Below are 14,894 nucleotides of genomic sequence, written 5' to 3'. Positions count from 1 at the left end.
TTCTGGTGTAGTTTTCATTTCAGTTATTGTATTGTTCATCTCTGTTTGTTTGTTCTTTAATTCTTCTTGATCTTTGTTAAACATTTCTTGCATCTTCTCGATCTTTGCCTCCATTCTTTTTCCGAGGTCCTGGATATTCTTCACTATCATTATTCTGTATTCTTTTTCTGAAGATTGCCTATCTCCACTTCATTTAGCTGTTTTTCTGGGGTTTTATCTTGTTCCTTCATCTCGTACATAGCCCTGTGCCTTTTCTTCTTGTCTGTCTTTCTATGAATGTGGTTTTTTCCCTACAGGTTGCAGGATTGTACTTTTTCTTGATTCTGCTGTCTGCCCTCTGGTGGATGAGGGTATCTGAGAGGCTTGTGCAAGTTTCCTGATGGGATGGACTCTTGGTGGATATAGCTGGGTGTTGCTCTGGTGGGCAGAGCTCAATAAAACTTTAGTCTGCTTGCCTGCTGATGTGTGGGGCTGGGTCCCCTCCCTCCTGCTTGTTCGGCCTGAGGTGACCCAATACTGGAGCCTACCTGGGCTCTTTGGTGGGGCTAATGGCCAACTCTGGGAGGGCTCACACCTAGGAGTACTTCCCAGACCTTCTGCTGCCAGTGTCCTTGTCTTCATCGTGAGAAAGAGCCACCCTCTGCCTCTGCAGGAAACCCCCCAAAACTAGCAGTTAGGTCTGGTTCAGTGTCTATGGGGTCACCGCTCCTTCCCCTGGGTCCTGATGCACACACTACTTTGTGTGTGCCCTCCAAGAGTGGAGTCTCTGTTTCCCCCAGTCCTGTCGAAGTCCTGAAATCAAATCCCACTAGCCTTCAAAGTCTGATTCTCTAGGAATTCCTCCTCCCATTGTCAGACCCCCAGGTTTGGAAGCCTGACGTGGGGCTCAGAACCTTCACTCCAGTGGGTGGACTTCTGTGGTATAAGTGTTCTCCAGTTTATGGTCACCCCCCCAGCAGTTATGGGATTTGATTTTATTGTGGTTGTGCCCCACCTACCATCTCAATGTGGCTTCTCCTTTGTCTTTGTATGTGGGGTATCTTTTTTGGTGAGTTCCACTGTCTTCCTGTCAATGATTGTTCAGCAGTTAGTTGTGATTCCAGTGTTCTCACAAGAGGGAGTGAGAGCACGTCCTTCTACTCCGCCATCTTGAACCAATTTCTAGCTTACCTCATATTTATTTATTATTTTTTTTTTTTTTTGCAGTATGTGGGCCCCCCACTGCTGTGGCCTCTCCCGCCATGGAGCACAGGCTCCGGACCCGCAGGCCCAGTGGCCATGGCTCACGGGCCCAGCCACCCCACGGCACGTGGGATCCTCCCAGACCGGGGCACGAACCCGCGCTCCCTGCATTGGCAGGCAGACTCCCAACCACTGTGCCACCAGGGAAGCCCACGTCATATTTATTTTAAAATATTTTTAGCGGTATGGAAAGATGGACCCCAAAATCATAACAGTGGTTATATCTGGGAACTGAGATGAGTGTGAAAGGGGGCTATAAATCACAGTGGTAGTGGAAAAAACGGTCTTTACTTAAGTTTTGCTATATTGTTTTAACTTTTTGTTTTGGAATAATTATAAATTCATAATAAGTTGTGAAGATATTACAGAGGGGTCCCATGTTCCCTCTCCCAGTTTTTCCCAATAGATCTGTGAATTTTTACACTAACTCTAGCATAGTATCAAACCTAGGAATTTTTTTTTTTTTTTTATTAACATCTTTATTGGGGTATAATTACTTTACAATGGTGTGTTAGTTTCTGCTTTATAACAAAGTGAATCAGTTATACATATACATATGTTCCCATATCTCTTCCCTCTTGCGTCTCCCTCCCTCCCACCCTCCCTATCCCACCCCTCCAGGCTGTCACAGAGCACCGAGCCAATATCCCCGTGCCATGCGGCTGCTAACCTCTAGCTATCTACCTTACTACGTTTGTTAGTGTGTATATGTCCATGACTCTCTCTCGCCCCGTCACAGCTCACCCTTCCCCCTCCCCATAACCTCAAGTCCGTTCTCTAGGAGGTCTGCGTCTTTATTCCTGCCTTACCCCTAGGTTCTTCATGACATTTTTTTTTTCTTAAATTCCATATATATGTGTTAGCATACTGTATTTGTCTTTTTCGTTCTGACTTACTTCACTGTGTATGACAGACTCTAGGTCTATCCACCTCATTACAAATAGCTCAATTTCGTTTCTTTTTATGGCTGAGTAATATTCCATTGTATATATGTGCCACATCTTCTTTATCCATTCATCCGATGATGGGCACTTAGGTTGTTTCCATCTCCGGGCTATTGTAAATAGAGCTGCGATGAACATTTTGGTACATGACTCTTTTTGAATTTCGGTTTTCTCAGGGTATATGCCCAGTAGTGGGATTGCTGGGTCATATGGTAGTTCTATTTGTAGTTTTTTAAGGAACCTCCATACTGTTCTCCATAGTGGCTGAACCAATTCACATTCCCACCAGCAGTGCAAGAGGGTTCCCTTTTCTCCACACCCTCTCCAGCATTTATTGTTTCTAGATTTATTGATGATGGCCATTCTGACTGGTGTGAGATGATATCTCATTGTAGTTTTGATTTGCATTTCTCTAATGATTAATGATGTTGAGCATTCTTTCATGTGTTTGTTGGCAGTCTGTATATCTTCTTTGGAGAAATGTCTATTTAGGTCTTCTGCCCATTTTTGGATTGGGTTGTTTGGTTTTTTGTTGTTGTTGAGCTGCATGAGCTGCTTGTAAATTTTGGAGATTAATCCTTTGTCAGTTGCTTCATTTGCAAATATTTTCTCCCATTCTGAGGGTTGTCTTTTGGTCTTGTTTATGGTTTCCTTTGCTGTGCAAAAGCTTTGAAGTTTCATTAGGTCCCATTTGTTTATTTTTGTTTTTATTTCCATTACTCTAGGGGGTGGGTCAGAAAGAATCTTGCTGTGATTTATGTCATAGAGTGTTCTGCCTATGTTTTCCTCTAATAGTTTGGTAGTTTCTGGCCTTATATTTAGGTCTTTAATCCATTTTGAGCTTATTTTTGTGTATGGTGTTAGGGAGTGTTCTAATTTCATTCTTTTACATGTACCTGTCCAGTTTTCCCAGCACCATTTATTGAAGAGGCTGTCCTTTTTCCACTGTACATTCCTGCCACCTTTATCAAAGATAAGGTGTCCATATGTGCATGGGTTTATCTCTGGGCTTTCTATCCTGTTCCATTGATCTATCTTTCTGTTTTTGTGCCAGTACCATACTGTCTTGATAACTGTAGCTTTGTAGTATAGTCTGAAGTCAGGGAGCCTGATTCCTCCAGTTCCTTTTTTTGTTCTCAAGATTGCTTTGGCTATTCGGGGTCTTTTGTGTTTCCATACAAATTGCGAAATTTTTTGTTCTAGTTCTGTGAAAAATGCCAGTGGTAGTTTGATAGGGATTGCATTGAATCTATAGATTGCTTTGGGTAGTAGAGTCATTTTCACAATGTTGATTCTTCCAATCCAAGAACATGGTATATGTCTCCATCTATTTGTATCATCTTTAATTTCTTTCATCAGTGTCTTATAGTTTTCTGCATACAGGTCTTTTGTCTCCTTAGGTAGGTTTATTCCTAGATATTTTATTCTTTTTGTTGCAATGGTAAATGGGAGTGTTTTCTTGATTTCACTTTCAGATTTTTCATCATTAGTATATAGGAATGCCAGAGATTTCTGTGCATTAATTTTGTATCCTGCTACTTTACCAAATTCATTGATTAGCTCTAGTAGTTTTCTGGTAGCATCTTTAGGCTTATCTATGTATAGGATCATGTCATCTGCAAACAGTGACAGCTTTACTTCTTCTTTTCCGATTTGTATTCCTTTTATTTCCTTCTCTTCTCTGATTGCTGTGGCTAAAACTTCCAAAACTATGTTGAATAAGAGTGGTGAGAGTGGGCACCCTTGTCTTGTTCCTGATCTTAGTGGAAATGCTTTCAGTTTTTCACCATTGAGGATGATGTTTGCTGTGGGCTTGTCGTATATGGCCTTTATTATGTTGAGGAAAGTTCCCTCTATGCCTACTTTCTGCAGGGTTTTTATCATAAATGGGTGTTGAATTTTGTCAAAAGCTTTCTCTGCATCTATTGAGATGATCATATGGTTTTTCTCCTTCAGTTTGTTAATATGGTTTATCACATTGATAGATTTGCGTATATTGAAGAATCCTTGCATTCCTGGAACAAACCCCACCTGATCATGGTGTATGATCCTTTTAATGTGCTGTTGGATTCTGTTTGCTAGTATTTTGTTGAGGATTTTTGCATCTATGTTCATCAGTGATATTGGTCTGTAGTTTTCTTTCTTTGTGACATCCTTGCCTGGTTTTGGTATCAAGGTGATGGTGGCCTCGTAGAATGAGTTTGGGAGTGTTCCTCCCTCTGCTATATTTTGGAAGAGTTTGAGAAGGATAGGTGTTAGCTCTTCTCTAAATGTTTGATAGAATTCACCTGTGAAGCCATCTGGTCCTGGGCTTTTCTTTGTTGGAAGATTTTTAATCACAGTTTCAATTTCAGTGCTTGTGATTGGTCTGTTCATATTTTCTATTTCTTCCTGATTCAGTCTTGGCAGGTTGTGCATTTCTAAGAATTTGTCCATTTCTTCCAGATTGTCCATTTTATTGGCATAGAGTTGCTTGTAGTAATCTCTCATGATCTCTTTTATTTCTGCAGTGTCAGTTGTTACCTCTCCTTTTTCATTTCTAATTCTATTGATTTGAGTCTTCTCCCTTTTTTTCTTGATAAGTCTGGCTAGTGGTTTATCTATTTTGTTTATCTTCTCAAAGAACCAGCTTTTAGTTTCATTGATCTTTGCTATTGTTTCCTTCATTTCTTTTTCATTTATTTCTGATCTGATTTTTATGATTTCTTTCCTTCTGCTAGCTTTGGGGTTTTTTTGTTCTTCTTTCTCTAATTGCTTGAGGTGCAAGGTTAGGTTGTTTATTCTAGATGTCTCCTGCTTCTTAAGGTGGGCTTGTATTGCTATAAACTTCCCCCTTAGAACTGCTTTTGCTGCATCCCACAGGTTTTGGGTCGTTGTGTCTCCATTGTCATTTGTTTCTAGGTATTTTTTGATTTCCTCTTTGATTTCTTCAGTGATCTCTTCATTATTAAGTAGTGTATTGTTTAGCCTCCATGTGTTTGTATTTTTTACAGATCTTTTCCTGTAATTGATATCTAGTCTCATGGCGTTGTGGTCAGAAAAGATACTTGATACAATTTCAATTTTCTTAAATTTGCCAAGGCTTGATTTGTGACCCAAGATATGATCTATCCTGGAGAATGTTCCGTGAGCACTTGAGAAAAATGTGTATTCTGTTGTTTTTGGATGGAGTGTCCTATAAATATCAATTAAGTCCATCTTGTTTAATGTATCATTTAAAGCTTGTGTTTCCTTATTTATTTTCATTTTGGATGATCTGTCCATGGGTGAAAGTGGGGTGTTTAAGTCCCCTACTATGAATGTGTTACTGTCAATTTCCCCTTTTATGGCTGTTAGTATTTGCCTTATGTATTGAGGTGCTCCTATGTTGGGTGCATAAATATTTACAATTGTTATATCTTCTTCTTGGATCGATCCCTTGATCATTATGTAGTGTCCTTCTTTGTCTCTTTTAATAGTCCTTATTTTAAAGTCTATTTTGTCTGATATGAGAATTGCTACTCCAGCTTTCTTTTGGTTTCCATTTGCATGGAATATCTTTTTCCATCCCCTTACTTTTAGTCTGTATGTGTCTCTAGGTCTGAAGTGGGTCTCTTGTAGACAGCATATGTAAGGGTCTTGTTTTTGTATCCATTCAGCTAATCTGCGTCTTTTGGTGGGAGCATTTAGTCCATTTACATTTAAGGTAATTATCGATATGTATGTTCCTATTCCCATTTTCTATATTGTTTTGGGTTCGTTATTATAGGTCTTTTCCTTCTCTTGTGTTTCTTGCCTAGAGAAGATCCTTTAGCATTTGTTGTAAAGCTGGTTTGGTGGTGCTGAACTCTCTCAGCTTTTGCTTGTCTGTAAAGGTTTTTATTTCTCCATCAAATCTGAATGAGATCCTTGCTGGGTAGAGTAGTCTTGGTTGCAGGTTTTTCTCCTTCATCACTTTCAGTATGTCCTGCCACTCCCTTCTGGCTTGTAGGGTTTCTGCTGAAAGATCAGCTGTTAACCTTATGGGGATTCCCTTATGTGTTATTTGTTGTTTTTCCCTTGCTGCTTTTAATATGCTTTCTTTGTATTTAATTTTTGACAGTTTGATTAATATGTGTCTTGGCGTATTTCTCCTTGTATTTATCCTGTATGGGACTCTCTGTGCTTCCTGGACTTGATTAACTATTTCCTTTCCCATATTAGGGAAGTTTTCAACTATAATCTCTTCAAATATTTTCTCAGTCCCTTTCTTTTTCTCTTCTTCTTCTGGAACCCCTATAATTCGAATGTTGGTGCGTTTAATGTTGTCCCAGAGGTCTCTGAGACTGTCCTCAGTTCTTTTCATTCTTTTTCCTTTATTCTGCTCTGCAGTAGTTATTTCAACTATTTTATCTTCCAGGTCACTTATCCGTTCTTCTGCCTCAGTTATTCTGCTATTGATCCCATCTAGAGTATTTTTAATTTCATTTATTGTGTTGTTCATCGTTGCTTGTTTCATCTTTAGTTCTTCTAGGTCCTTGTTAACTGATTCTTGCATTTTGTCCATTCTATTGTCCATTCTATCTCCAAGATTTCGGATCAACCTTACTATCATTATTCTGAATTCTTTTTCAGGTAGACTGCCTATTTCCTCTTCATTTGTTAGGTCTGGTGCATTTTTATCTTGCTCCTTTATCTGCTGTGTGTTTTTCTGTTTTCTCATTTTGCTTATCTTACTGTGTTTGGGGTCTCCTTTTTGCAGGCTGCAGGTTCGTAGTTCCTCCTGTTTTTGATGTCTGTCTCCAGTGGCTAAGGTTGGTTCAGTGGGTTGTGTAGGCTTCCTGGTGGAGGGGACTAGTGCCTGTGTTGTGGTGGAAGAGGCTGGATCTTGTCTCTCTAGTGGGCAGGTTCACGTCTGGTGGTGTGTTTTGGGGTGTCTGTGGCCTTATTATGATTTTAGGCAGCCTCTCTGCTAATGGGTGGGGTTGTGTTCCTGTTTTGCTAGTTGTTTGGCACAGGTTGTCCAGCACTGTGGCTTGCTGGTCGTTGAGTGAAGCTGGGTGCTGGTGTTAAGATGGAGGTCTCTGGGAGATTTTCGCCGTTTGATATTATCTGGAGCTGGGAGGTCTCTTGTGAACCAGTGTCTTGAAGTTGGCTCTCCTACCTCAGAGGGAGAGCCCTGCCTCCTGGCTGGAGCACCAAGAGCCTTTCATCCACACGGCTCAGAATAAAAGGGAGAAAAAGTAGAGGGAATTAGTAGACGTATGAGGAAAGAAAGAAGGAAAGGAGGGAAGGAAGGAGGGAAGGAAGGAAGGAAGGAAGGAAGAAAGAAAGAAAGAAGCAAAGAAGGAAAGAAGGCAAGAAGGAACGAAAGGAGGGAGGGAGGGAGGAAGGAAGGAAGGAGGGAAAGAAGTAAAAACAAAAAGAAAGAAGATACAGTAAAAATAAAATAAAGTATAATAAAGTTATTGAATTAAAAAATTCTTAATTAGAACAAAACAAAACAAAAAAAAGGACGGATAGAACCTTAGGACAAATGTTGGAAGCAAAGCTGTACAGACAAAGTCTTACACAGAAGCGTACACATACACCCTCACAAAAAGAGGTAAAGGGGGAAAAATCATAAATCTTGCTGTCAGAGACCACCTCCTCAATTTGGGATAATTCGTTGTCTAAAGGAGGGAAGGAAGGAGGGAAGGAAGGAAGGAAGGAAGGAAGAAAGAAAGAAGCAAGGAAGGAAAGAAGGCAAGAAGGAACAAAAGGAGGGAGGGAGGAAGGAAGGAAGGAGGGAAAGAAGGGAAAACAGAAAGAAGATACAGTAAAAATAAAATAGAGTATAATAAAGTTATTGAATTAAAAAATTCTTAATTAGAGAAAAAAAAAAAAAAAAGGACGGATAGAACCTTAGGACAAATGTTGGAAGCAAAGCTGTACAGACAAAGTCTTACACAGAAGCGTACACATACACCCTCACAAAAAGAGGTAAAGGGGGAAAAATCATAAATCTTGCTGTCAGAGACCACCTCCTCAATTTGGGATAATTCGTTGTCTAAAGGAGGGAAGGAAGGAGGGAAGGAAGGAAGGAAGGAAGAAAGAAAGAAGCAAGGAAGGAAAGAAGGCAAGAAGGAACGAAAGGAGGGAGGGAGGAAGGAAGGAAGGAGGGAAAGAAGGGAAAACAGAAAGAAGATACAGTAAAAATAAAATAGAGTATAATAAAGTTATTGAATTAAAAAATTCTTAATTAGAAAAAAAAAAAAAGGGACGGATAGAACCTTAGGACAAATGTTGGAAGCAAAGCTATACAGACAAAGTCTTACACAGAAGCGTACACATACACCCTCACAAAAAGAGGTAAAGGGGGAAAAATCATAAATCTTGCTGTCAGAGACCACCTCCTCAATTTGGGATGATTCGTTGTCTAAAGGAGGGAAGGAAGGAAGGAAGGAAAGAAAGAAAGAAAGGACGAAGGTAAAGTATAATAACGTTCTTAAAATTAAAATTGATTATTAAGAAAAAAAATTTTAAGAAAAAACCATGGACGGATAGAACCTAGGACAAATGGTGGAAGCAAGACTATACAGACAAGATCTCACACAGAAGCATACACATACACATTCACAAAAAGAGGAATAGGGAGAAAAATCATAGATCTTGCTCCCAAAGTCCACCTCCTTAATTTGGGATGATTGGCTGTCTATTCATGTATTCCACAGATGCAGGGTACATCAAGTTGATTGTGGAGCTTTAATCCGCTGCTTCTGAGGCTGCTGGGAGAGATTTCCCTTTCTCTTCTTTGTTCTCACAGCTCCCAGGGGCTCAGCTTTGGATTTGGCCCTGCCTCTGCGTGTAGGTCGCTGGAGGGCGTCTGTTTTTTGCTCAGACAGGACGGGGTTAAAGGAGCCGCTGATTCGGGGGTTCTGGCGTACGGAGGCCGGCGGCGGGGAGGGAGGGGCACGGAATGCGGGGCGGGCCTGCGGCGGCAAAGTCCGGCGTGACTCTGCACCAGCCCGAGGCCCGCCGTGCGCTCTCCCGGGGAAGTCGTCTCCGGATCCCGGGAACCCGGCAGTGGCGGGCTGCACAGGCTCCGCGGAGGAGGGGAGTGGAGAGCGACCTGCGCTCGCGCACAGGCCCCTTGGTGGCGGCAGCAGCAGCCCCAACGTCTCCCGCCCGCCTTGGGGTCCGCGCCTCCAGCCGCGGCTTGCGCCCGTCTCTGGAGTCAGCGCCCTCAGCCGCGGCTCGCGCCCGTCTCTGGGGTCCGCGCCCTCAGCCGCGGCTCGCGCCCGTCTCTGGGGTCCGCGCCCTCAGCCGCGGCTCGCGCCCGTCTCTGGGGTCCGCGCCCTCAGCCGCGGCTCGCGCCCGTCTCTGGGGTCCGTGCTTTCAGCCGCGGCTCGCGCCCGTCTCTGGGGTCCGCGCTTTCAGCCGCGGCTCGCGCCCGTCTCTGGGGTCCGCGCTTTCAGCCGCGGCTCGCGCCCGTCACTGGGGTTCGCGCTTTTAGCCGCGGCTCGCGCCCGTCTCTGGAGTTCCTTTAAGCAGCGTTCTTAAACCCCTCTCCTCACGCACCAGGAAACAAAGAGGGAAGAAAAAGTCTCTTGCCTCTTCGGCAGGTGCCGGCTTTTCCCCGGACTCCCTCCCGGCTAGCTGTGGAAAACCTAGGAATTTGATATTGGTACAGTATGTGTGTCTAGTTGTGTCATTTTATTACATGTGAAATTCATGTAACTACCATCATTTTTTGCTTTATTTTTTAAAATTAGACCACATGTATTTATGTTACTTGAACAATTAATTTTAAAACAATGATGAAAATTACTGTGATCTCAATTCATTCATTCTTTTATTCAACAAACAGTGACTACATTTCTTCAATGGTTTGGCTCTGTCATAATTAATTTAACCAATTCTCTATTCTTAATCATTACCAATTTATTATCCTCTTTGCTTTGGTCCAGTCAGTTTTCTTGTTGCACCTCTAATAAACTCCTTCCCCTTTCAGGGACTTTGCATCTGCTGTTCTCCCTGACCTTTTCCTTGGTTCTCTTGGTATTCACAAGATTCAGATCTTCTCAGAAGTCACTTCTTGAGGATAGCCCTTCCTAACCACCCTGTCTATTCAACTCCATTTGAGCTATACACTCACTTAGCAAAGCCTTGTGCATTCTGTCTAACGTATCTTGTCCACTTTTCTTGTCATTATCTCCTTATTCTTTAATTTTTTCTTCAGTGCACTTAATTTCTCCATGAGTTATAATATGTATTTTTTTTATCATGTTTTTCCTTTTAGATTATATGTTTTGTAAGGACAGGGACCTTGGTCTATCTTATTCATCAAGTGTCTGGCACAGAGTAAGCACACAGAAATATTAAAGTAAATAAATAGCTTTGTTTTGAGCATGGTGTTACCTAAGACTTTATAAGAAAGAGGAAGAAACTTGTGTAAAAATTGAGCTTCACCAAAAGCAGTAAATGAATATTACAGGAGAAAAACTCTGGTGGCAAGGAAGAATGGGAAACAATTGAATCAAGGTCATAAAGGGAATTAGTTTTTTAAGGATGAAAGAAGGAAGGCAACAATACTGGGTTAATCTAAGGAAAGTAGGAGTCAGATGATTTGGTGAAAGTAGGGCAGAATGTGTTTAGTTAAGAGTTTGAAAAAAAGGAAGAAATGCTAGCAACAGCCCATGTATCTATTAATATATCATCAACTATGATCCAGCTAAGACAGATAATTTAATTGGAAGTTTAGCAAATGCTTGATTAACCAGCTCTCTTGATCTATTTCTTTTAAAATCCACTTGACTACCTTTCTAGTTACTAGAAGTCAGGTAATGAACGTGAATTACTGGAGTATAGACTGGAAAAGTTTTGCTGGAAGGGGTAGTCAGAAGATATCTGGAACCAGAATTGCTGTAGTAGTCATGAAATTTCCTTCCCACTAGTCATGAATGCTTTCATCCCACTTGTATTGGATTAAAGGCACTTTAAGACAGGTAGTACTGTCAAGGACAGAAATATAAAATGTATCACTGATGAGCACTCATAGTTTGATTGTACGGTACAAATTCATTAGAACTACGTCAATCTAAATACCTGATTGAGGTGGATTTGCAATGTGGCTAATGAAGCTTAAGTTACAGGACTCCTCGTTTATACCAAGTGTTTTCCAAGGACCTAGGAAGGACTCTAGGAAGAATCCTAGCAATGTATTTACATGGTAATTTGATATTATAAGATATGTTGAAATAATGTATTTTAAACATAATGGGTTAAGATCTTTGTCTCCACTTTAACTTTTCCTCTGTCATACTTTTGTTGGATGGTGTTACTGTGTTCATGAGCATTTTTGGTGCTAACTAAGGGAAATTGAGTTGGGATACATTTTGTTGGATTTAGTAGGATATTTTTTTTAGGTAGTTTGCAGTCATACTGTGTATTAATTTACTGCTATCATTCTGACACAGTAAGGGCTTCCAAGAATACTCCACATGCTCAGTTTTATATCTTACCTAGTGAAGTGACTGAAGATGAAGGAACAAAGGTCCTATTGTGATATAAACATGTTTTATGGCACCTGGCACCAGAAGAATGTGTATAGTGGGGAGATACAAATTTGAAATTTATGAAGTCAGAATCTATTGTTTCAAAAATTTTTCCAGTCATTGGATGTACAAAGATATAAGCATGGGATTTGGTTCTTAGTGCTACCTAAGCAAAACAGATGTTTCATCCTGTCTGGAGTATATAAATAAGAATAACATACAGAGTACACAATTAGAGATGAATTACACCTTTTCCTTTTTTGATCAGAATGAAAAGAAATAAAATTGATCAGAATTCTTGGCTTCATAGGACAAAAACACATAGAAGTACTATGAACAAATAGTATGTTTATGCATGATATAACCTGTTTTATGAGTCACAGATCACAATATTGGGTCACCTTATGGAATACCTGACACATCTTCTGGTAATTCCAGATGAAACAACACCAAAATTTTACTGACATGGAGAAACAGCCAGAAAAAAAAAAAATGTTACAGTGACAAAATGTCATGTATTAATAAGTCAAGGTAGTGTATGAGCAAGTTGATTACACACTTATGTAGCTCAATACACAATGGCAGCAATTTAAAATTGTTTCAAGATTGTCCTTATGTGTGCCTTAAATTCAGAATAATTTTGTATATACTTTAAGAATTATTGATTATACCAAAAATATCCTCATACATGCCAAAAACATATACCTCTTTGTTGCCCCCCAAAAAAGATAAATGAAGATGTTCAAAATGTCAAAAAAACTTTAACATGAAAACTAAAAACCAATGATGGTCAAAAATTATGAAAATAAGGAAAAGAATCACTCTTGCTAAGAAAATGCAAATTTTAAAATGAGAAGAGAACTGGTAAAGAGAATAATGAGATAAGAAAATATTTGCAAATCATATATCTGACAAGGGATAATATCCAAAATATGTAAAGCATGCATACAATTCAATAGCAAACAAAAAATCCAGTTAAAATGGGCAGATTGGGAATTCCCTGGTGGTCCAGTGGTTAGGACTCTGCACTTGCACTGTTGAGGGCCCAGGTTCAATCCCTGGTCGGGGAACTAAAATCCCACAAGCTGTACGATGTGGCAAAAAACACACAAAGAAGACAGAGGAACTGAATATTTCCAAAGAAATATTTTTGGAAATTTTTGGAATTTTTCCAAAGAGGACACACCAATGACCAATACACACATGAAAATGTGCTCAACATCACTAATCATCAGGGAAACGCAAATCAAAACCACTTTGAGACATCACCTCATACCTGTTAGAATGACTATCATCAAAAAGAAAAAAGACCATAGGTGTTGGCAAGGATGTGTGGAAAAGAGGACCCTCATGCACTTTTGGTGGAGAGTGAATTGGTTCAGCCACTGTGGAAAACAGTGTGGAAGTTCCCCAAAAAAGTAAAAATTGAACTATGATATGATCTAGCAGCTATACTTCTGGATAGCATGAGAAAATAAAATTACTTTCTCAAAGAGATAGTTGCACTCCCATGTTCATTGCAACATAGCTACAGTAGCCACGATATGGAAACAGCCTATGTGTCTGTCAACAGATGAATAGATAAAGAAGATGTGATATACGTGTACACACACACACACACACACACACACACACACACACAGTGGAAAGCCATGAGAAAGAAGAATATCAAAGACATACTGTTGTTTGAGGCAGTATGGATGTACCTACCAGTGGGTATTATGCTAAGTGAAATAAGCCTAACAGAGAAAGATAAACACTGTATGATCTCACTTTTATGTGGAATCTAAAAAAGCCAGACTCATAGAAGCAGAGACTAGACTGGTGATTACTAGTGTGTGGGGGAAAGAGGAGATGCTGGTCAGAATACAAACTTCCAGCTGTATGATGAATAAGTTCTGAAAAAAACTGTAAAAAACACAAATACATGGAGGCTAAACAGTGCACTACTAAATAACCAAGAGATCACTGACGAAATCAAAGAAGAAATGAAAAAATATATAGAAACAAATGACAATGAAAACACTTTAACCCAAAACCTATGGGAGGCAGAAAAAGCAGTTCTAAGAGGGAAGTTTATAGCAATTTAATCTCACCTCAAGAAACAAGAAAAATCTCAAATACAATACAAATGGCAATCTAACCATACACTTAAAACAACTAGAGAAAGAAGAACAAAGAAAACCCAAAGTCACTAGAAGGAAAGAAATCACAAAGATCAGAGCAGAAATAAATGAAATAGAGATGAAGAAAACAATAACAAAGATCAATAAAACTAAAAACTGGTTCTTTGAGAAGATAAACAAAATTGATAAACCTTTAGCCAGACTCATCAAGAAAAAAAGGGAGAGGACGCAAATCAACAAAATTAGAAATGAAAAAGGAGAAATCACAATTGACACAGCAGAAATACAAAGGATTATAAGAGACTACTACAGAAAACGATATGCCAATAAAATGGACAATCTGAAAGAAATTGACAAATTCTTGGAAGGGTACAATTCTTCCAGACAGAACCAGGAAGAATTAGAAAATATAAACAGACCTACTACAATTAATGAAATTGAAACTGTGATTAAAAATCTTCCAACAAACAAAAGCCCAGGACCAGATGGCTTCACAGGCAAATTCTATCAAACATTTAGAGACGAGCTAACACCGATCCTCCTCAAACTCTTCCAAAAAATTACAGAGGGAGGAACACTTCCGAATTCATTCTACAAAGCCACCATCACTCTGATACCAAAACCAGAAAAAGAAATAACAAAAAAGAAAATTATAGACCAATATCACTGATGAACATAGATGCAAAAATCCTGAACAAAATACTGGCAAACAGAATCCAATAGCACATTTAAAGGATGATACACCATGATGAAGTGGGATTTATCCCAAGGATGCAAGGAGTCTTCAATATACACAAATCAATCAATGTGATACACCACATTAACAAATTAAGGAATAAAAACCATACGACCATCTCAATAGATGCAGAAAAAGCTTTGACAAAATTCAACATCAATTTATGATTAAAAACTCTCCAGAAAATGGGCATAGAGGGAACCTACCTCAACATAATAAAGGCCATATATGACAAACCCATAGCAAGTATCATACTCAATGGTGAAAAACTGAAAGCATTTCCTCTAAGATCAGGAACAAGACAAGGATGTCCACTCTCACCACTCTTATTCAACATAGTTTTGGAAGTCCT

General features: G+C 39.8%; 1 non-coding gene and 1 pseudogene across 1 annotated transcript; one reads left to right on the top strand and one right to left on the bottom strand.

The window, feature by feature from the left end:
- The window catches only part of LOC132426287 (peroxiredoxin-4 pseudogene), a 190,602-nt pseudogene that overhangs the window by 68,703 nt on the left and 107,005 nt on the right, over nt 1-14,894 (bottom strand).
- Nucleotides 12,678-12,750, top strand: TRNAA-UGC (transfer RNA alanine (anticodon UGC)). The gene has a single exon. It is a non-coding gene; the product is annotated as a tRNA-Ala (tRNA).

The sequence above is a fragment of the Delphinus delphis genome, chromosome 5 (assembly GCF_949987515.2).
Source record: "Delphinus delphis chromosome 5, mDelDel1.2, whole genome shotgun sequence".
Taxonomy (NCBI): Eukaryota; Metazoa; Chordata; class Mammalia; order Artiodactyla; family Delphinidae; genus Delphinus; species Delphinus delphis.
This window is presented reverse-complemented; position numbering and strand designations above follow the sequence as displayed.